The 24,633-nt window shown below is 40.1% G+C and overlaps 1 pseudogene; it reads right to left on the bottom strand.

Annotated features, from left to right (window-relative positions):
* The window catches only part of LOC132293787 (probable flavin-containing monooxygenase 1), a 33,362-nt pseudogene that overhangs the window by 2,003 nt on the left and 6,726 nt on the right, over window positions 1-24,633 (bottom strand).

Raw genomic sequence — 24,633 nt, 5'->3', positions numbered from 1 at the left:
ATTAATTACTTTTATGGTAATTTGGGTAGTAATATTTAATCTGATGTATATGTTTATTTAAATAATAAAAATATGCATAGATTTGATACGTGTTATGTTTTAAGTTACTTTATAATATTATGGTAACTTAAATATTATTGGATAATCCATTAATAAATAATGGAATGTGTATAATTTATTTATTTAATAAACATATACATAAATTATATACGTAACATATTTTGCTTACCTTTTTAATATTTTTATTTTCATTTTTTTTAGTTGACTTGGACTGGGAAAAGGGTTAGGGTTATTTTATTTAGCCTATAAATATATAGTTATAGGTTGTAAAAGGGGGTTAGAAATATTCACGTGATATATACTGGAGAGATAGTGTTAGAGAGGGAAGGAGGAAAAGGAAGGAATGAGGAGAAAAACCCTATAGAGAGAAGATCAAGGAAGAAGAAATTTAACTTTCGATCCGAAAGTTTAAGGCAAGTTCTTCTTCTATCTCTTTCCCTTTGATTCGTGTTTCTGTACATGCCTAGGAAATTCCAGAATTTATTAAACACATAAAATTAAATAATTATGCATGTTTAATTGGGTTAGAACATAGGTTTTATGAAATTGGTTCATATCTGTTCTTGTGTTATGAATTGATAAAATGCATGATTTTGATTTGATTTCTTATGTGAATTTTTACATGTTTAAATTATATATTTTTCATATCTGTGGAATGATGGAACGTAGAAACATGCTTAAGAATCCTGAACATTAAATAGGGATTAGGTTTGGGTTTTAATAAATTTAAATAGACTCAATCATAATGATGCTTGCTATTTGAATGTTTTAAACAAACGAATGGATTTAATCTTTTAAAATATTTTAACAATTGAGATTAAATGTGTAGGATGAATTGGATATAGAGAATCCTTATTTAACGGTATAATAAAATATAATCATGTATAAGATTCAGTTTGTGTAGGACATATGATATAGGAAGTTTAAAGAAATAATAAGTCATTCATATTATGTGATAACTTGATATCATATTTATCATAGTTATTTATGGAATGTTTGATATATTTCCTTAATTGTTACATCAATTGTTGGATTGTGTGGTTTAATGCACCGGTATGGGACGGTGGCATTTTAGGGATGGATTAACTTATTAGTTAAGTCCTACCTATTTTATATAAGGGAATTGATTAACTAAAATGTTAAGTCCTACTTATATTTAAGTCAGGTTAGCTGAACAAGTTGAATGACTTATGGATGATTAATTTATTATATAAGGGAATGGATTAACTATAATGTTAAGTCCTACTTATATTTAAGTCAGGTCAGCTGAACAAGTTGAATGACTTATGGAGGATTAATTTATACTGGATAGGATGGTTACTAGATTATATATATATAAGTATGGTGCCATGATATGAGTTTGAGTCTCAGGATCAATGGTTAGGGCGCGTATATCGCCAGGGATGTGTAGCTAGATATAGTGTAGTTGTGTACCCTGGTAGGTCTAGGTACTCATACCCACTATATGTGTGTTTTGCATGTTGCCTACTATTCAGGTTGAGACAACCCTATAGTCTAGTGAGGTTCCTTTAGTGTGTATATATATATATATATATACGGACTACTAGTTACTGTTGGATTGACTAGGATGTATACGTGTATCGGATCTCTGCTTGGACTGTAGTAGAGTAGAACTTGTTTGTGGGCCTGACCCACCATTATTTTTCAGGTGTTCGTCACGAGTAGAGGTTGTTCGTGCTGAGCGGGGATTAGTCTACTTCATTCTTCCGATGCTACATAGGAGTTCCTTTATGATTCAGTTTCCTATTTTAGATTACTATCATTTGTTTAGTTTGGATTTTTTAGGGGTCTACACAGTATGGATTCCTGAGTTGTATTTTGGAGGATCAGTTGTATCAGAAGAGTTTATTAATTAATGGAAATATATTATGAGATTTATTATTAGATTATCATTTTAGTTTCTTGTCAGCATTTTATTTATTCTTCTTTATTCTTTTGTACTCTGTGTTCGTTTATTATCAATTTGTTTTGATATCCTTGGGTATTCGGGCGTGGGCCTGGCTAACCCGCATTCGAAAATCTGGGAGTATCACAATAGCGTTGATTATGAACCAAAAGCCCTGAGAAGCGATTGAGGTACAGATAACCTAAGTTAACTCCCCATGGAAGATAGTCCGGCACGTTCCAATGTTCAGTTCTGTATATCACTGTACATGGATGTTCTACCCCTGCAAGTCCACCAAGAAAAAACTACTCTCTCTAATAATTTAAGCTTTTCAGAGTAGATGTTTGTTAACTGGATTGAGCTTTAGCTTCTCACCATTTGCTATTGAGCATTCCCTAGCAATGTCCAGGGCTGATTTCTGGAGGCCAACAACCGCGACTCGCTTCCCTTTGACAAACTCTGCACCACTTGCATAATCCATGGCAGCGTAGTCCATCGAGTGTATCACCTTGCCATGAAAGGCTTCAGGGCCTTTATTTGGAGGAAATTCTGGAATGTTTGGAACATCGCTGAACCTTCCCAAACAAAGGATCATGAAATCAACTTGGTAAATCTGCACTACCATGAAATAGTAAGGATTAAAAGACATACTGATGCTCAAAAGTGGGTGTAATTAGAACAGATTGTATCACACGTATAGTGTGTGTGAGTGCACGCATGCATATTTAAATATATAGTCAGTAAATCAGGTTAGGATCAAGTTGGATTGATGATGGCAACTTTGGATATGCAGGATTTTCCCAATTTCATTAGACAAATCCTGCTATGTGATAGGGGAGAGGGTCCGGTCTTGTATACCGGCAAATGATGGAGATCACTCCACATACAGTGTAGTCCCACAAACAACACAGACCCACCACAGGTAGATTGATGACCTGATATCACCCACCACCTAGATACTAATATTAAAATAAATATGTACTATGGTACAAGAAAGATTTTCTTGGTGCACAACACCTATATGTGTCGAGTGCTAGACTTTAGAAACACATACCTCAGTTGAAAGGCTTTGAGTGTCATGTACAGTAAGGTTCCATTTCCCTTTGGAGTTGAAGGGCTCACCTGTGCCACCCCACAGACTCCATGCTTGCATCTCTTCTTCTGCATCTGATGGGCCTTCATAGCTGATGCTCACCACTCTGCTATTGAAATTGATGTGCCGAAGCAGATCAAATTGAGTAGAATACGATTGCACATAGTCGAGGACTTGGTGTTGGTTAGGGAACTCTTCTGTCACCGAAGACGGCCACGGAAAATCGGAGAACTGGTAGAGAGGTTTGGGAGTCTGGAGCTTAGTAGTCTCCAGAGTTTTGGTCCATACTCCACCAATGCTGCTTTGTGATTCAAACACGATCGACCGTAGCCCTTTGAAAGTGCATAATTGCAGGCTAGAAGGCCGCTGATACCAGCTCCAATTATGCCCACTTGCCTCTTCATTGTTGAACTGTAGAAATTGATGTCAAATCACTTTCTCAGAGGTCCCTTAAATATATAAACATATATAAGAAAGTGGTCAACTATATAAAACCATCCTCATACTGAAGCCTGAGAAAACTTGGTTTGGACCAGCTGTGAGAAAATATTTACAGATCCAATACTATTATCTCTTACTAATTAAATAACTTATTTTATTTCAATAGACAGTCTCAATTTAATAATTAAATAAAAATTTGCGCCTCAGAGTCGTATTACTTCCGTGACAAAATGTCCTACATATGAAATACGTAGTACAATCTAATACGTATTCCCACGCTTAAGGTCGTGCGGTCCACTGATTGAATTGGAAGGATAGGGGGTGGACTTGATTTAACGGCTGACCAGGAAAGCTTAATGAATGGATCTCTCGTTATGGACTTTTCTATTTTTTTAATAGGGTTTGAGTTAATTTTGAGGATAACTTTAAGTGACACCGATGTTTGACATAAGAACGCTCATTGTATCAGTCTTTTTTAGACAATAACAAAAGGGGGATATCATTGTCAATCAGTTGTTAATCGTTTGTGTAATAATTGGTGAGAAAGGACTAATGGTGTTTAATACTGTATAAATTTAAACAATTTTTAAAATAAATTAGAGGATTTATAATTATTTATACATATTTTTTTAAGTTTTTATTCATCTAAAATAAAAAATGAGATTATTCAAAATGATAATATATATTTTTTTCCTTCTTAAAATGAGTTAGCGGGTCATAGCGGATTGACCCGATTCATTTTTGCCCAATCCATATATAACTCGTTACAAGCGGTTTGAATTTGAATAACAACCCATATTAAACCCGCCCATATTTAACCTGTCCAAACTCGATCTAACTCGCTCATTTGCCACCCCTATGTATAATACATGGATATTGGACACAAGTAATGTCGGATTATTGTAACTATCACAATCAATTTATACATATATGTTCTTATCTTGAATAATCAATTTTTATTTATTTATTCAATTTCTACTATTAGATTTCCAGCTTATATATTTTTACCGAATTGTAACTTTTTCTTTGTTTCCTTTTATTTTTTATTTGTAAGTAGGACATATTAAATTCTTTGAGCAAGAATATACATCTCACATAAATTTAGAAATACAATCAAAATTATTTAAGTAGAACAATTTCTATCAATAAGTAAAAATAAACATCTACACAAATTTTTTGAAAGGGTTCAATGCACCTATGTAGTAGAAGGAAGACACAAGGAGGACAATCACGGTCCAAAATAGATTTAATATTCATGAACGAGAAAAATCAAATTTTCAATGAGTTTGAACTTTGAAACTTCGGTATGCTTTGGTAGAGTTGACAAATGGGCGAGTTTAGGCTGAGTTAAAAATGGACATGTCAAATATGGGTTAAAATTCATATTTAACTCGTTCAGAACAGGTTAAGATGGGCGGATAAAAAATATATAGGGTCAACTCATTATGATCCGTGGACTTATTAATTATTATTTTTTAACTATTATTTCTTAATTATTATTATTATTTATTTATATGGTGTCCACTAATTGTATAGTGTTGAATTAATGATGCACTAAATAAGTGGTAAATACATTTGGTTAATGGTGCAATTAATAAGAGGTACATACACTTGGTTAATGTTGCATTAAAGATGTTGACTAATGTAAAGTTTGGCTATAAATACGGATTGTTCATTGCTAGTAAGAAATAAGTAGATTACTTTTGAAATTTTTTGCATTGCCAGCTTTTTAAGGTTAGCTGTCATTTTTGGAACATGTCATGAAATCAAGTATTTAATGGAAGTGATGTTCATTTCTCAATTCTTTTGTGCGTGCCTCTTGCATGGAAAATTTCTAAGTCATTGAAACTGGAAAATTCTTTCACATATATTAACAACAAGGCATAGCCATTAAATGACTTTCCATAACAAAGGAATTCAGAATAATAATGCTAGCATGAAAAAACATGTATATACAAGCAAAATGAGTAATTTCCAGTATGAATAGAACTTGGACCATGTAGTGTAGCCTTTTTTCCATGAAATGTTCCACTACTTAGGAAATTAGCTGATCTTGGAAATTCAGCTAAGTCTACTTCTTGGCTTTAGCCAATGTACCTTCTCAAGTACTTAGCCTTTTCTCTTTGAAATAAATTTTGACTTAACTATAAGAATGGCCAAAGTAAGCGGCTTGCAAGTTGGCCGGGGCTGATTTTACTTTTGCCAAAGCCTCACAAGTTGTGATACCCCCGGATTTTCGAATGCGGGTTCGCCAGGCCCACGCCCGAATACTTAAGGATATCAAAAACAAATGGTAATAATCGAACACAGAATATAAATATAATAAATAGGAATAAATAAAATTGCTGAAAGAAAACTAAAAAGATAATCCATTAATGAAAACCTCAGAACAAATTTTTATAAATAAGAAAATATTCTGATACATCCAATCCACCAATACTAATACAACTCGGGAATCCATACTATGTGGATCCCTAGAAAAACCCAATTGAACAAGTGACTACATCAGAACACTGAAACATAAAGAAAACTTTTAAGTAAATATGTCACGACCCCGAATTTTCTAATAAAATCCTCGATTCTATACAAATCAAAATACACCCAGGATAAAAAAAAAAAAAAAAAAAAAAAAACCTCTTTTATACAAAGTCAGATTCCTCAAAAAATACAAAAAAAATTCTCCAAATAATAAAAACAAAACTCGCAATGCCAACTTGAATAGAAGGTAACATGTAAATCGCACATAAAGTGGCCATGTATACCTAGACCTACTAGGGAACATCAACTATGTCCTGTTATCCATTGAGGAGGCCCAGGATGACATGGGCCGGATATGACTTGCAAACACGACATCCGGTCCGTATAGCTGGGTCGGCCCATAAAAAGACACTGCCAAATGGGCCGACCGCGAATAAGCCCATAAAAGGTGACCAGGACTTATGGAGGAAGAGGCCCAAATCCAGAAGCCATTAATATTTGTAAATATCTATAAATAGGAGAAGGAATGAAAAGGGGAGGGGAGATATTTTTTGTTGAAATGTAAGAATTCTAGAGAGAGAAAGAGAGTATGAATTTCTTGCATCTTCAATTGGCGCCGTCTGTGGGAAGCGCATGGAAGTTTAGTTGATCAATGAGGAATATCGAGTGGATTCAGACCAATTCGGTTGATCGAGACTCGATCTTTGGGATTTGGATCCAGATCTGAGCGATTGTGACGTACTCTGGAGGAATTACAGTTCTTGAAGCTTTGGCAGAAGTGGCTTCAGATCTACGCAACAACGAGTTGTTCGATTGTGGCAGGATCTGACGGATTTAGAGTTCAGACAATTCAGATCTCGTAAACGGTGAGCATAATTCGGAGAATTCGAAACCAGATCTGAAAAATTCCCACTCACGAAGCTCGGATCTACTCGCGAACTTGAGATTAATGCCTTTACTCCATTCAGGAATAATGATAGGTGAAAGCTCCAATCCGATGGAGGCTGTCCAGCAAACAAAGCTTGAGGAGTTGATGAACTTGATTGAAGCTCTCAAAAAAGAGAATGCAGAATTGAAAGCTGGAATGCAACATCGGCAAATACCTGCGGTTTCGCATCCACTTCCGGTCGGTGAAGGTGTTCAATCTAATATCGCGCGTCAAGGCGAGCAGGACGAGAACAATCAGTCAGCTCACCACCGTGATGAAAGGATGATGGACAATTTGCCGCCAAATGTTCGTCAAGTTGAGGATCACGAAGGATCAACTCACGTTGATCCGCGACATGAGCAGATTAGACGGAATGAAGCCATAACCTTCGATCCGCATCGGGAAAGGTTCGACCGAGAGGAAGTGATAGAGGTTGATCGTCGTCGAGTAGCGTCGCCTTGGCAAAGAGAGTTCATAGAGGAACGGTCGTTTGATCCGTCTTACCGGCCCTCCATGGCTACTATCACTCATCGCGGTTCGGAGGGCAGAACCGTAACTCACAGAGCTACCGCTGGACTCCAGAGAGAGAATGAAGCCCTCCGATCCGCAGCTCGGACGGTTGATTCACCATTCACCGACGAGATCTTGAATGCCCCGCATCCAAGGAAGTTTGCTATGCCAGTCTTTATTCTGTTTGACGGAACAACCGATCCGATCGATCATGTGTACCATATCCAGTTGAAAATGGCCCTGAATACGGAAAACGACTCTTTAATGTGCAAATGTTTCCCTACAAGCCTAGCCGGACCGGCGCTCAGCTGGTTCAAAAACTTGCCTAGGAGCTCCATTGGTAGCTTCAGAAACCTGTGCGATCGGTTCATAAGCCAGTACTATGGGAACAAGCGCCCGTCGAAGGACATCTCTAGCCTATTCACGATGAGGCAGCACAAAGATGAACGTCTCCAGGCTTTTCTCACCAGGTTTAATCTCACTAAGAGTATGGTGATCGAATGCCACCCTTCTACAGCAGTTCAAGCCTTCAAGTTAGCCATGACACGTGGAACTCCGTTTCACACCAGTCTGGTAGTGAACACGCCGACGACTATGGATGAACTCAATGAAAGAGCCGATGGCTTTGTGCGCCTAGAAGAAGAGGAGGCAGCTAATGCTCGGACAGCGTCGCTCGTGTCGACCGAGGAAAAGTCCAAGGCAAAGATCAGGCAGAAGCAGGCTCAGCCGCAACGTCAGACCTCTTGGAAGGCAGAAAAAAGGTCCAGGGAGGAAGAGCTGATTACTCCGCTGAAGGTCACTCTGACGAGGCTGTATCAGGAGAACAAAGATAAGTTTCATCCACTGCTGCCAATTAGGCAACCCCTCGAACAGAGGGATCAGACTAAACATTGTGCTTTCCATTCCGATTTCGGTCATCAGACTAACGAGTGCAGGAACCTGAGGAGGCAAGTGGAGATGTTGATAGCTAGAGGGGAGTTCGCGAGTTATGTTCAAGGCTCGGCGATAGAGCAGAATCGACCGGTGGAACAAATCAAAAGGAGTCATAAACAAAGCTCCCACAATTCACAACCAGTTCGTATAATCAATGTTATCCATGGTCGACCCGAGCCTAGTGAAGAGTCAGATGAGCTACTCCGGGCGCGCCTACGGCAGGCCCAGATGAAGAAAAGGGTCAGCAGTGTGAATACTCTACACCAGCAGAGCCCGTCGATGCAGATAAAGTTTGACTGGACAGACCTGCAGCGTGTTCAACTGCCCCATGAAGACCCGTTGGTAGTCAGTTTGACAGTGGCGGACTGCTTGGTGCGCAGAGTTCTGATCGATCCTGGGAGCAGTGCGAATGTCATGCCGAGGGACACATTTGATAGGCTCGAGATTAAACCAGAGAGGCTCAAGCCCACTGGAAATCCCTTGTTAGGGTTCGATGGCAAGAGGGTGGAGCCCGTCGGGATGGTGGAAGTAGAAGTTCAAGCTGCAGAACGAGCTCTTATGGAAACTTTTGTGGTTGTAGAAATTCACCCCTCGTATAATCTCCTGATGGGAAGAGGATGGATTCACAGAGTCCAAGGTGTACCCTCAACTCTGCATCAGGTCATGAGGTGCCTCGGACCCGATGGAGATAAAGTGATAGACATTCGGGGGGATCAGGTTGCAGCCAAAGAGTGTTATTCCGTCACACTAAAGTATGCTGGGAAAGGGAAGGCGTCCGTCCGTTCGGCAAGCCCCAGATAGCAATTACAGGAACCTCCGCCCGAGCAGAACAGGGTGGAGGAGTCAGTTGACTTGACCGAAGAGCCCCTTCTAGATGTGCAGATCGATCAGTCCAGGCCAGAACGAACTACCAGAGTAGGTATAAGACTGACCAGAGAAGAGCAGCAAGAGCTAGTGGATTTCTTGTCCCACAATGCCGACGTATTTGCATGGAGTCACCTAGACATGCCTGGAATTAATCCCTCCGTATCCTGTCATTCCCTGAATGTCAATCCCAATTTCAAACCAGTGAAACAGAAGCAGCGAAGATTTGCTCCAGAACGCAATCAAATCATAGCGGAAGAAGTCGATAGGCTGCTTGATGCGGGATTTATCAGAGAAGTGCACTACCCTGATTGGTTGTCCAACGTCGTTGTCGTGCAGAAGAAGAATGGGAAATGGCGAGTATGCATTGATTTCACCAATTTGAACAAAGCCTGTCCGAAGGACAGCTTCCCGCTACCTAAGATTGATCAAATGGTGGATGCCACCACCGGGTATGAGCGTTTAACCTTTCTGGACACTTATTCAGGTTATAATCAGATCCCTATGGACCCCGCAGATGAAGAAAAAACTTCTTTTGTAACCGAGCGAGGAACATACTGCTACAAAGTTATGCCTTTCGGACTAAAGAATGCGGGAGCAACTTATCAAAGACTTGTTAGCAAAATTTTTAAGAATCAAATGGGAAAGATTGTGGAAGCCTATATTGATGATATGGTGGTAAAGAGTAGGAAGAAGGATGATCATCTGAAGCATCTGCAAGATGTATTTGATGTACTGAAGCGATATGGGATGAGGCTCAATCCAACCAAGTGCTCGTTCGGTGTGAGTTCCGGTCAGTTTCTGGGACACGTGGTCAACCGCAGAGGCATCGAAGTTAGCCCCGCTCAAGCAGAGGCTTTGATTAAGAATGTCGAGCCAAAGACGATCAGAGAGGTGCAAGCCCTCACAGGACGAATAGCTGCATTAAGTCGATTCATTTCAAAATTGTCAGATCACTGCAAGCCGTTCTTTGACACGATTCGGAGCCATGGAAGGCAGGTCTGGGGGGATGAGCAACGACAAACATTGACTCATTTGAAGGAATATATGCAGAATCCACCAGTCCTATCAGCCCCAGATCCGGAAGAAAAGTTATTTCTATATCTTGGAGTATTTGGTGTCGCGACAAGTGCCTTTCTGATTCGTTGCAAGGAAGGGGTGCAATACCCGGTATTTTATGTAAGCAAAACAATGACAGAGGTAGAACAAAGATACTCAAAGGCCGAACGGGTGATACTTGCACTTGTAAATGCAAAAAGAAAGTTGAGGCATTATTTCGAATCCTACCCCATAGCTGTTCTAACAACTTTTCCAATCAGAACGCTTATGCACAAGCCAGAGCTCTCGGGCAGAATGACAAAGTGGGCCATAGAGTTGAGTTCATTTGACATAACGTATGAGCCGAGAACAGCTGTCAAAGGGCAAGCGGTGGCCGATTTCCTGCTAGAATGTGATTCCGAGGATACGGAAGAAGACCTTAGATGCGGCTCTTGGAAACTTTTTGTGGATGGCTCCTCTAACCAGATGGGGGCTGGAATTGGGATCAAACTGCAAACCCCAGAGGGTACTTCTTTGAGTCAAGCACTCAGACTTGAGTTCCGAGCCACCAATAATGAAGCGGAATACGAGGCGTTGCTAAATGGGTTAAAGTTGGCCAGAGAGCTACAGATCAAAAGTTTGACTGTGTATAGTGACTCGCAGTTGATTGTTTGGCAGGTAAATGGTGAATACGCGACCAAGGATGACACGATGGGGGCATATCGTTCTGCCGTTCTGCATAAAGCCAAGGACTTTGCAAAGATTGAATTCATACAGTTACCGCGGGAACAGAATGCAGATGCGGACCGGTTAGCATGTAGTGCTTCGAGTTCCGGTGAAACATTGGCGAGGGTGATTCCGGTAGGAATACTGACCCAGCCATCTATTTTCGAAGAACCCTTGGACTCTGACCCTTGGCAAGTCAACGTAATACCGTATGAACCGAGTTGGATTGACCCCATCATTACTTATATTCGAGATGGCATTTTGCCTATGCAAAAGGGATGAAGCTAGGAAACTCAAAAAGAATGCTGCAAAGTACGCCATCGTGCATAACCAGCTGTACAGAAGATCCTACTCTGGCCCATACTTGAAGTGTGTCACCCCCGCGGAGTCACAGCAGGTATTGCGAGCTATTCATGAGGGTGTGTGTGGAAATCATTCTGGGGGAAGATCGTTAGCGTATAAAGCAATGACACAAGGGTATTTCTGGCCAAACATGTCAAGAGATGCGGAGGAGTTCTCTCGAAGGTGCGATAAATGCCAACGATATGGACCATTGATCCACCAACCACCTGAAGAATTGCACGTAATGGCCTCGCCATGGCCTTTCGCGCAATGGGGGATGGATGTGGTCGGTCCTCTGCCAACTACAAGAGCTCAGAACAAGTATGTGTTACTGGCCACGGATTACTTCACTAAGTGGGTGGAAGCAGAACCATATCCTAGCGTGACTCAGACTCATGTGAGACGATTTATTTGGAACAATATTATCTGCCGTTTCGGCGTTCCAAGATCAATAGTCATGGATAATGGCACGAACCTCGACAGCAGGCAAGTAAGAGAGCTGCTGGAGGAATATGGAATCAACCAGAAGTTGGCTGCAGTAAGCCATCCTCAGGCCAACGGACAAGCAGAAATCACAAACAGAACCATTTTCGCCTGCATTAAGAAGAAGCTGGAAGACCATAAAGGGAAGTGGTTGGATGAGCTCCCGAACATCCTATGGGCTTACAGAACCACCCCCAGGCGGCCGACTGGGGAGAGCCCGTTTGCAATGGCATATGGTACCGAGGCAGTTATACCGGTTGAGCATTTGGTCCCCACTATCAGAAGCTTAGCATGGAGTCGAGATCAGAACGACAAGATGTTAAGATTGAACCTCGATATGATAGACGAAAGGAGGGACGCTGCAGCTATAAGGTTAGCATCGTATCAGCAAGTATTGGCGAGTAGTCACAACAAAAGAGTAAAACACAGGGTTTTTGCCCTTGGCGATCTGGTTCTGAAAAAAAAGGTGGGGATGGTCAAAAAAATGATGCCACCCTGGGAAGGCCCATACAGAATTGCAGAAGTCATAGGCAAGGGAGCATATACGTTGGAAACTATGGCGGGAAGGTTGGTCAGCAAGCCCTGGAACGCCACGTCTCTGAAGAGGTACTACCAATAAAAGCTAAGTTTCGGCTTTAATTGGATGTTGTTTGTTGTCAATCAAGTACGTATGAATGTGCAAATTACTGAAGTTTACAAAAATAACTTTCCTTTCCAATGGCTTGTTAAAAATTTAAAGCCAAGTGGCAAGTGGCATTCTAGCCGAGCGCCAGGCACTTAAGCAAGATAAGTGGCAGCTGGCACCATAAGCCGAACGCCAGACACTTGCTAAAAATTTAAAGCCAAGTGGCAAGTGGCATTCTAGCCGAGCGCCAGGCACTTCAGCAAGATAAGTGGCAGCTGGCACCATAAGCCGAACGCCAGACACTTGCTAAAAATTTAAAGCCAAGTGGCAAGTGGCATTCTAGCCGAGCGCCAGGCACTTAAGCAAGATAAGTGGCAGCTGGCACCATAAGCCGAACGCCAGACACTTGCTAAAAATTTAAAGCCAAGTGGCAAGTGGCATTCTAGTCGAGCGCCAGGCACTTAAGCAAGATAAGTGGCAGCTGGCACCATAAGCCGAACGCCAGACACTTGCTAAAAATTTAAAGCCAAGTGGCAAGTGGCATTCTAGCCGAGCGCCAGGCACTTAAGCAAGATAAGTGGCAGCTGGCACCATAAGCCGAACGCCAGACACTTGCTAAAAATTTAAAGCCAAGTGGCAAGTGGCATTCTAGCCGAGCGCCAGGCACTTAAGCAAGATGAGTGGTGGCAAGTGGCATTCTAGCCGAGCGCCAGGCACTTAAGCAAGATGAGTGGTGGCAAGTGGCATTCTAGCCGAGCGCCAGGCACTTAAGCAAGATGAGTGGCAGCCGGCACCATAAGCCGAACGCCAGACACTTGCCATAAACAAACACACGGCAAAGTTAATATAAAAGAAAAGAAAGAAAAGGTATATATGTATTGAAAATAGGTTGAACAGAGCACAACACAAAAGGAAAAGGGAAAAAGAGTTCTGTCATTTCATTGATATTAAGCATTGAGTTTACAAAAAATGAGATGTCCATCGTTACAAAAAGGTATGGAATCGAAGAGTCTGGAGGAGCCCTAGCTAGCTGCCTCAGCACCGACAGCATCCTGGTTGTGCCGACCCGCCTACTCGGTCCCATCAGCTGTCTCACCCTCACGAGGTGGGGAATCAAGATGAATGACAGAATCGTTCGGCTGGGGCTCAACGTTAGCAGTGGCTATGGGAGGTACCACAGTTGACGATTGAGGAGCGGTCAGAGGCAGAGCGGTAGGAGGAGCTGTAATGATCCTTGAGGAAGCAATGTCCTGGCACTCATCAAATATGCGCTCCGCTTCGGTGGGTTCTGGGTCGACATAGACCCCCAGAGGGTCGATCCCTAAATCTTTGTCGACCTCATCTGGAGTGGAGCTGGTCTGTCCCTCATCCAGAACTCGGTCGGAGAAACCTTCTCGGAATCCTTGAGCATATCTAAGAGCACCGACCCTTGAGAACCGAGCATGAAGAGCCAGCATTCCACCGTTCACTCTGCTTATCGCATCAATCAGAGCGGTACGCTCGTCCAGAGCTCTCTTCTCAAAAGCCATCCGAGCAGACTGTTCATCAGCCAGAAGGCGTTGGAGCTCTGCCTTTTCGTCTCTGATTGAATCACGCTCAGTCTGCCAGACGCTCTTTTCAAGCTGGAGGGCATCCTTCTCATCCTGAAGAGAGTCGTTCTCCTTCTTCAGGACATCTCTCTCTTGTTCAGTTTTTTCAAGCCGAGCCAGTACCTCGGTATTCTTGATTGCGAGAAGGTCATTTTCTTTATTAGCCACCTCCAGGCTATCAGAAAACTTACGAGCCCTGGCGTTCCCCATCTCTACCTGCTTTTGCATAGCCATCATTCCGAATAATGTCTGCATAGATGTACATTAATAACGGTTAAGCCAATAGTCAGGTCGGGCGAAGGCAAGACCAAATAATATGAGAGAATTCATGAGTTGGAAAATAAAAGTCACCTCCATAGCAGATTGGGGAAAGCGGCTGAACACATCCTTCTGGGATAGGCCTTTCGCCGCCTCGAGGTCTTTCGGAGTCCACATGCTCCTATAGTACGCCATGGCGGTCTGGCCATCCTTCAGCATGGTCTCGTTCGGTTTCACGAACGTCCCATCCGTTCGGGTGTACCGAGGGGCCCATGGTGGTAAGGTGGGGAGCGAAGGGGGGCCTGAAGCAGAAGCAGAGGCACCAGCTGCAATAGGCCCGGAGGGGGCAGGAGCTCTGATCGGGCGATGCAAGAGAGCACCCGGCCCGGAGACCCGGGTCCTTCTTATGAGAGGTTCCTCCTCAGGATCGATTCCACTATCAGGATGAGGCCTTTTGCCTCGTTCTTTGTCCCGAGCGCCCCCCGCGGCAGCAGGGGCTGTGGTAATTTGGGGAGATGCGCTCGGGTTGGCAGCAGGGGTGCTGACAACAGAGTTAATAGCCACCGTGCTCGGGGTAGTGTCAGAGATGGTGGCTGAGGAAGAGGCTGATGCTGGAGAGGAGGTTGCCCCAGCAGCAGGAGTGGCTGGGGGAGTATTTTTCTTCCTGCCAAAAGAAGGAATCTGAAGCCTGCTCATATTGTAGCCGAGGGATGAGAGCGCTAGGAGGTTGTCTGAAGTGAGGAGGTCTGAGCAGGAAGGAATATCGTTCAGAATGTATTTCTTCAAGTAATTACTCCTATCCCTGCAAACACTGTAGCTCAAGTCATCACAAGGTATTCCTAAGGAACGGCAGAAGAAAGTACAAAAGCGGGGAACGCATGTTTCGCAGGGGCAATCATGTTTGTGAGATTTGAATTTCTTATATGAGGAAACAGAACAGACACCAAAGGCGCTCGGGATTGGGTAACCCTCCGCAGCCGGCGAAGACCAAGCTCCACTAATGCCCACGATATTATCCCTCCAACCCTTTTCAGATTTTATTGTGTCCGTACATATGGACATCTTCTCGAACGGGTAGAGGTGGTAGAAGGGCTCGTTAGTTCGGATCTTACTGACCTTATAACACAGAAGAAGATCTATGATGTCAAGGTCCAGATTTCTGTCACGCATCAACAGAAGCATAACGGATATGATTCTAAAGAAATTGGGGTTTACCTGCAGGGGGGATATCCCCAGCCTATTGAAGACATAACTAAAGAAAGGGTACAGAGGGAACCTAACGACATTCAATTGAAGGTTCGTGAATAAGACTTCGCCGGGCAGGAGGCCGGCACCGGTTATAATATTAACATCCTTAGGGCAAACCCTAACTTCGATGTCGTCAGGAAGTCTAAGTCTCATACGAAGAACATCTAGATCTACAACCATGGTGGAAGTGTTTGAAGGATCTAAAAGGGGTAAAAAGAAGCCTGCCGAAAGTAAAAAAGGAACAAAACTAACCTCTGAGGTAGAGAGCAACAAAGAGCACTGCAAGATCGCTGGAAGAATGACTCTTGAAGGATTTCACCAGAAAAAGCTTAGCACTGTTCTAAAAAGAGAGAGATTTGACTGATGATGGAGACGGTAAAAAGGCGTGAAGAGGTATTCTAGAACCTTATAAAGGCGAGGGGGACTTGAGGGCCGAAGCGTCAGGAAGGCGAGAAATTCATCGAGCCCCGGAACATTGATTCTGGATCTGACCGTCCGTTCCCCCACGTGGTTTTCTCGAGCCGTCAACGTCATGATGAGACGCCATCAATAATTACCCCCTTATTAAATAAGGGGCAATTATGGGGGCAGTTGAGGAGGCCCAGGATGACATGTGCCGGATATGACTTGCAAACACGACATCCGGTCCGTATAGCTGGGTCGGCCCATAAAAAGACATTGCCATATGGGCCGACCGCGAATAAGCCCATAAAAGGTGACCAGGACTTATGGAGGAAGATGCCCAGATCCAGAAGCCATCAATATTTGTAAATATCTATAAATAGGAGAAGGAATGAAAAGGGGATGGGAGATATTTTTTGTTGAAATGTAAGAATTCTAGAGAGAGAAAGAGAGTATGAATTTCTTGCATCTTCATCCATCCTAGGCGATATATGCACCCTAACCATGATCCTGAGACTCAAGCTCATATCACGGTACCATAATCATATATATAATATCATTCTTAATGCAGAATATAAAAACAAACATCTAATATGCCATTCAACTGTTTTAGTTGACCTGACATGAATTTAGGTAGGACTTAACCTTTATAGTTAATCCATTCCTTATTCCAGAATAGGTAGGAATTAGCGTTTTGATCTAATCCATACCTAATATGCCACCATCCCATACCGGTACACAAAATCCATAACATCCATGTAATTGACAGAACAACATTTAATGGTTCATCAATTAAAATCCAGAACAACATTCATGTAATTGATAGAACAAAATTTAATAGTTCATCAATTAAAATCCAGAACAACATCCATGTAATTGACAAAACAAAATTTAATAATTCATCAATTAAAAATCCAAAATAAGCATAATGAAATCTAATAAGTATATAACCCTATTATGCATCCAATATAGTATAAAAAAATCATTTCCCAGTCATTTAAGTTGCTAAAATTAGATTAAGCAATTAAATCCTCCTATCCGTTAACAGTATGCAAAATTGTTCAAGCTTTCAAACTATATTTAGAATCCTTAATACCAACCCAGAACAGTCCAGGAACCCAAAAAATATCAAAACAATACTTAAAACCACGTCTAGTAGCTTTCAAAAGTTGAGAGCCAGCTCTTAACCAATGGGAGCTAGCTCCCCTACCTTGGGAGCCGGCTCTGTGACATAGGGAGCTAGCTCCCTCAATCCATGGAGCTGGCTATCTCTCTCTTACAGAGAGCCGTGGTCAAAAATCTTAGGGAGCCGGCTTTGTCCCTGCTTCCTGTCATCGTTTTCGTTTCCGATGATGTTTAAAAACCCTGTATAATGTTTTGTTTAAGTTCCTAGAGGTCCAACTATGTCCCGTATCATCCAGAATAACATATAAACTCAGTATGCATCATTACAAGATGTAAAACAAAATATGAAACAATTCAATCAACAATTAAATTTCAATTAATCAACACATATAATACTGTTTAAAATCTGAATTAACATGCATACAGAACCAATTTTAATATCCATTAAGTTCCTGGAAACTATCTAGGCCTGCACAAAACACAGGTCAAAGGAAAAGAGCAAGAAATAAAACTTGCCTTTGATTCCAGTTTTGAAACCTTAATGTCGTCTTCCTAATTTTTTCGGTAACTCCTTAACTGCCATCTACTACTCCTGGTTCAAGCCACAAGTAACCCTCTTCCTTCTTCCTTGGTCTGACCTGCAATCTACAGCCAAAACTCCCAACTGTTCTTCTCAGTTTCTCTTAAACCTCTCTGTATTTTCCCTTGCCTCCACTGATACGTGATATGATACCCCTCAGATCTGAGATATGGGTTGATCAAGTCCAAGCCCAAACCCGAGGGAATATCAAACAATTAATATTTTAAAATGAATACAGATTACAAAAATTGAATTAAAATAAATAAATATTAAAGCTGGAAGAAGTATTAAATATAAAATCCTCAAATACTAAAGATAATCCAATAATCCAAAACCTCCAAGAGTACAATTCGGGAATCCATCTAGTGGACCACTAAATCAAATCCCAATTAAACATAAAAAAACTGGAAATAAAACCAAATCTAAAATATGGAATGAAACCCTACGTCGTCGATAGAGTGAATGATAGTCTCTGTTCAGCACGATCATGTGATGTTTCCGATTTTCCACATTTTTCATTTTTCCGGAATTTTGTTGCCGCAAGGGCATTTTCGTCATTTCATATTTTGCGAACCAAATATCATGGGCTATGCCGGGTGTGTTGGTGAGTTGGTTGGGGCATTTCATTGAGTCCAGGAATCTTTGAAATGCAAGGTTGGTCATTTTTGCATTTTTCCGTTTTTCGGACCAGATGGTCTCGTGTGGGACCCGCTACCGGTATTGTTGTGCACGGGGATTTTAGTTGGGTCCATTTGCATTTCACACATTTTTATTTTATGTGAATTATGTGGCATTTACTTGGTAGTGCATGTATTTAAATGTGTGGTGTAATTTTGAGACAAAATGAAAAAGGGAAATGAAAAGAAAATTGGTGGGACCCACCACTAACTACATAAGTGGTCTAGAGACCATAATTTGGTTCCTCATTTTTCTCTCTCTCCCGTAACTTATTCTTCTCCTTCATTTATCCTTCATTTTTCTTTTCTTTTGGTTTTAAGACTTCAAATCTTGATTCCATCTTCAATACTTGGAATTTTTTAGTGTCGTTTGAGACAAAACGAAGAGCACGACGAGCTCTACGCGTGAGTACCAACAATTTCAGCTTTGAGCCTCCTTAGGGATTTCAAAATTTGGAACCCATTTTGAGGGTTTTGCACAAACTTGAGGTAGGGGTTCTTAATTCATGATTTTCTTGTTCCTTGGTGAATTATATCTTATAAATTGTTGTAAAACATGTTTGTTTTGAATTAATTGTTCTAAAGATGATGTAAATGTTACATGTAAAGTTGTGGTCAAATGTGTTATGTGAATTGTATGAGAACATGCTTGTTTGGTTAATTTCTTTGTCTAATAGTTGATCTTCCATACTTATATTGTTATAGAACTTGCTAGAAATGATATGTGATGGTATGTGTAATTTCTTTAGAGTACTTGTAGAGTATGCTCAATTGTGTAGTATAAAAGCCCTCATACAATAAGAACATGAGATGTACATGCATACCATGGGACATGAATGGGGAGAATTGTTTTGAAATGAAAATGGGGAATTTTGGGAAAGTGTTTTGACAAATTGGTTTTATGAAAACCCGGTCGCCGCGGGGGTACTAAAGGGCCGAAGGTTTAGTATAGCCTAGAGGGAACTAGAGAGATTGCTCTAGCGTGGTTGAGCTAGTTGGGCCCAAAATGACACCGCGGGGGTACCAAGGGTCTGGGACATTAGCCAATCCTTCTCTCTTGTCGCTGCGGGGTCACCAAAGGGCGGGTTATATTAACCGTTTGAAAATGATGGTTTTGAATGTTGAAAAATGGGGAGTGACATTTGCATACATTGCATTCTATGACATTTCATTGGTTATATTGAGATTAACTGTTATGTTGAGCTTTCCCCGACACAGCACGAACTCGAATTCCCATTGCTCTATTCTTTGTATGGATTCACAGGGACACAAGAGGCGTGTCTTAAGTGCCATCTACTGAGAAAATTGCTCACCCCATATACTTATCATTTTTCAGGTCATGGCAAAGAGTTAGCGGATGACAATCCACTATAAAATTGACGGAGTGTTTGAAGCCCTTCATGTTACTATTTTGTACTTAGGCCATTCTTTTGTATGTCTTTTGTTTTGGAAATGTAACTAAGTTAGCAGTCATGGCCTTGTAACTTAAATGATGAATTCTATTTTTTTTGGGTAAATGAAACTAATGTAATCATTGTGTATATCTCTATGTTATTGTATTAAATGATGTTGTAAGTTGATTATGTGATAGTACTCATGTTCATGATCGTGGAATGTTTCACTTTCGATGGTTTAGCTCATATTTGAATCATTCTAAAGCTTCCCTCAATCATTTCAGTTCATTTCCCAAGTGCAGTAGGTCAATTGCAGGATTAGGACTCGAATGAGTCATTTCGGTCGACCGAAATGGCTCATCGGTCGATCAAACCGTTTTCAACTCTCGGGATCTCCTATTTCGGTCGACCGAAATAAGGTTCGGTCGACCGAACCATCCTCTTGCTCTCAGTATCTCACATTCGGTCAACCAAAGGGTTATTTTGGTCGAACGGTTCTTGAAGGTCTGCTTCAGCCGATCGAAGCTCCACTTCGGTCGACCGAGGTGCACCTGTTTAGTACTCTCTGCTCCTCTTTTCATGTTAATCTACTCTTGACTCTTGAAATTCATTTAGAGACTTTGCGAGAGCCTTGTGTTAATCCTCAGGACCATGTTTTGACGCTTGAAATGTTAGGTTTGACACAGATGACCTCGGGTTCGATTAAGGACCTGGTTAACGGTTCAGACCTCCGGGTTCGGGTCGTCACAGATCAAGCCTATGACTGGAACCATCAGATACCTGAAAAATATAAGAGTGGGTCAGGCCCACGAACAAGTTCTAATCTAACTACAATCCATACAGTGACCCAATACACAGATACACCCTAAATATCTCATAATATCTATCTAGTCCATAAATACATATTTATCCACATTAAGGGACATTTACTGGACTACGAAGGGGTCTCAACCTGAATAGAAGGCAACATGCAAAAACGCACCCAAAGGTGGGCATGAATACCTAGGCTTAATAGGGTACACCTCAACCTATCATAGCTAACTACGCATCCACTGCATATACGCACCCTAACCAAAGAGCCTGAGACTCAAGCTCATCCCGTGGTACCATAACCATATATCTAAAGTCCATCCAAAACCAGAGTATGTCATTCAATTATTCATTGAGCTAACATACAATATATAATCCAGTTAGTCACTTAACTTATTCAGTTGATATGACTTAACTACAACCAACTAATCCATGAAGTCATTCAACTTAGTCAGTTGATCTGACTTAAACACAATTAGGATTCAATATTTTACAATTCATTCCTTTAATCCGATAGGTTAGGTCTTAGCGTTTTGAGCTAAACCATCCCTAATATGCCACCGTCCCATATCGGTGCATACAATCCTCAATATCCATGTAAATTACAACACATAAATAATAGTTCAGTAATTTACAGTCTAAAACCATGATCCAGGTAATTGCAGAATACTGTTTAAATATTTTAGCAATTAAAATCCAAGCGTTAATCCATGTAATTGTAGAAAAGAATTTAATATTTCAACAATTAACATCCAGAGCATGCATAGATCAAATCTAACAAATAAATGACCCTATCATGCATTCAATATCAGATTTACAATCATACTGTATCCCATTAAATTGCTAAAATTAAATTAAGCAATTAAGTTCCTTCCTTCCATTAACCGCATGCATAGTTGTATATTTTTCTACTGTTCCATCCTTTAGCAAAGAGACATAAAATCTACAATAAGAGGTTTTATTAACACTTGAAATTGGAATTAAGAACCCCAGTATACTCACACCACAGTTCAGAAAGAATTAAAATCATCCAAACGACGCCCAAAAAAGTCCAGAAAACATCAATGTGAGAGAGCTTGCTCTTAAACTTGTAGAGCAGGCTCCAAAAAACAATGGAACAAGCTCCAAAACTTCTTGGAGTCGGCTCTAGAGGGGTTGAGTCAGCTCTACATCCCTTAGAGCCGGCTTTACTCTTGGGGGGAGCCGGCTCCCTCTTCCATGGACCCGACTCTCTCCCTTTCTGAGAGCCTGAACCTCCTCCAGCCTTCTGCTTCGTCTTCGGCCACTTCCACCCCTTCTGTTCTTGGTATAAATTGAACCTAAGGGTCTAAATTTCATCTTATATCATCCTAGTTATTTATTTAAAATAGTTTGCATTAAAAAGAACCATACAAACTATTACTGATTTAACATGTCTACGATTAAACACTGAGATACAATTTCAACAACAGATTCCAATCAAAACCAAACACATACTGGCTAATATTCTAACATATATTAAATATGCAAAATATATTTAATGTCCAATTAAAATCCTAGAGATCATCTAGGTGTGCACAGAACACAAGCCAACAAGAGAGAGGAAGAAAAGAACTTGCCTGTGATTTCAGTAATGAAATCTCGGCGTCGTCTTTAAGTTTCCGGCAACCACTGAATACCTTCAAGCCTCCTATGGTTTTGGTTTAATCCACAACAACACTCCATTGGTCCTCTCTGTTTTCCTCCTTGACAACCCTTACAGTGCCTCTGTTCTCTTAACCCTTTTACTTATGTGAGCAGAATTATGTTTATGTTTTGTAAAACCCTAAACCACCGTAATGTCTAATATGATCCGGGAAGGAATTGATAATTGTTAAGTCGGCTCACTAATTTAATAAACCTAATTTTAACATTATAATAATTACACTAATATAATCTCATTAAAACAAGTGAATTCAAAATAAAAATAATACAATTAAACAATTAAAGAAAATAACACACAATAACTAAACAATTTAAATAAGTCAAATAATGCACATAATAACAATTAATTCAAATAAATCAAATATCAAATAATAAATGCAAATAAACAATTAAACAAACCAAATTTACAATTAAACAAATAAATATTAAAATACCGAGACTATCCTTTTAAAATTAGGGGTATTATACGTGACTGGGGTTCTAAACCCTTGGTAGACAAAACATAAATATATATAGGCTTATTCAAACCTTAATCCCAACCAGATACTAAGTCGGTTAAAATAGAAAAAGAAAAATAAATAATACAACTATATAATAATACTAATAGTACCCTGTAATATTACGTATCTACATATATATGTAACCATTTATATAAATACAATATAATTATACATATTTATATAATTATAGATATAATTGAATCCTCCTTATCATTATTAATTAGAATAATAATAATAATAACCTCCATTTCCCATGAGTCATAACCCTTACCCATGTAGGTCCATCCAAGCAGTCCATGTGACTCATTTATTTAGTCCACAACTACTATCCAAATCCAACTTCTTTTTAAATTAAAATTAAAATAAAACACATATATAAACAAGCAATTAAAATTTCATTTAAATCAACACATCATCTTTTAACAAATAATATTCTACAATAATTAATTTAAAAACACTTAAACACACACTTATAATTAAACAATTAAATTCATTTAAACATATAACATAAAGCTACGTAAATAATTAAAATGCACAAGAAATAAAAATTTAAATTCTAATTATATCCTTTTGAAAACTAGGGGTATTACATTCTTCCCCCCTAACAAAAGGAATTCCGTCCTTGGAATTCACGAAACTCTGAATTATTTTTGTTAAAATTCATTTTCGTTCCGTTATGGATTCTGCCTCTATGCATGGGATCCACTGATTCACAAATCCTCAAAGAAAATTTAGGGTTCCTATATTGAAGAAACACAAAAAAAAAAAAAAATACTACACGTAAGTTGTATTTAACAACTACTCATCCTTACCTAATTTGATATAGGGTATATCCATATTCCTCCAAGTTTTATAGGATATACGCACAAAATTCCTATGCATCCAGCGCGAACAAGTTGGTAACGCTAATCGATAGGCTACTGCCTCAATTTAAAAACACAATCCATGAAAAATCAATTTAATACGTAAAAATTGACCTTCCCCCAAAAAGCACATTACTTCCCATATGAAATACATCTCAAGCAACCGTTTCCTAATAGAAAACTCTAGTGGGAGAGTTTAACTAACTTCAACATCTTATTGCCTCCTCCAAACCGCGTGCAATTCATTACAAAGGAGCATATTTTTCTCCGATGCATCCTTTAATGAAGTCAAGGCCTTATTGTACAACCCTCGCTGCCATTTCAAACCAACAGGTAAGAGGCCTCCACTATATAATATAAAAAACCTCAAACGTTGTCAGACCACCCTCTTTGTGCCAACAACATGACAACTCCTCCTAACTTCTTATCTAACTTCAAATGAATATGGAACTTTTTCATCCTCCAAATAGTCATCAGTTTCCTAGCAACAACTATTTGTTGCGAACTTTGACCTATATATATATATATATATAATTCCATGTTATTTATACAAATGAAGAGACTTTGCTTTATCCTCAATATGCAACCCCGTTAACTCCTACTAATGACACACCCTTACGAATAAAATTCTTGATTAAGAATAGACTGATGAAGATTTAGTTAGTCTACTATCCTCACTTGGCGTCACTCCAATAAATACTTAAACCAGTAAAAAATCCTCATTCTGACTTGGGAACAACATTTGAAATTTCCAAGAAGACGCTCAGCAATTCCTGTTACCACATGCTCACAATCCTATTACCACATGCTCACAATCCTAGCGTAATATAGCACTATTACTCCAAAACAGTAGTTGGCTGATCACACACTGGTGTTCCCAACTAACCCACATACCAAAACCCAAATAATTAACGAAAATAAACACGTATGACATACAATAAAACAAAATACAATCCTACTCAAGACATCATTCTTTCTAGAAAAAAAAGTCTCCTTTGAAAACAACTTGCAAATTTATTTCACAAAAGTTCCATTTATAGTTTCGTAAGTAATCATCCAACCCTGAAACATAATCAT

Source organism: Cornus florida, unplaced genomic scaffold, assembly GCF_030987335.1.
Source record: "Cornus florida cultivar Cherokee Brave unplaced genomic scaffold, ASM3098733v1 CherokeeBrave_3.0.0_Hap2_Chr02, whole genome shotgun sequence".
NCBI lineage: Eukaryota > Viridiplantae > Streptophyta > Magnoliopsida > Cornales > Cornaceae > Cornus > Cornus florida.
The sequence above is the reverse complement of the archived record's forward strand: the minus strand, read 5'-3'. Positions and strand labels throughout refer to the sequence as shown.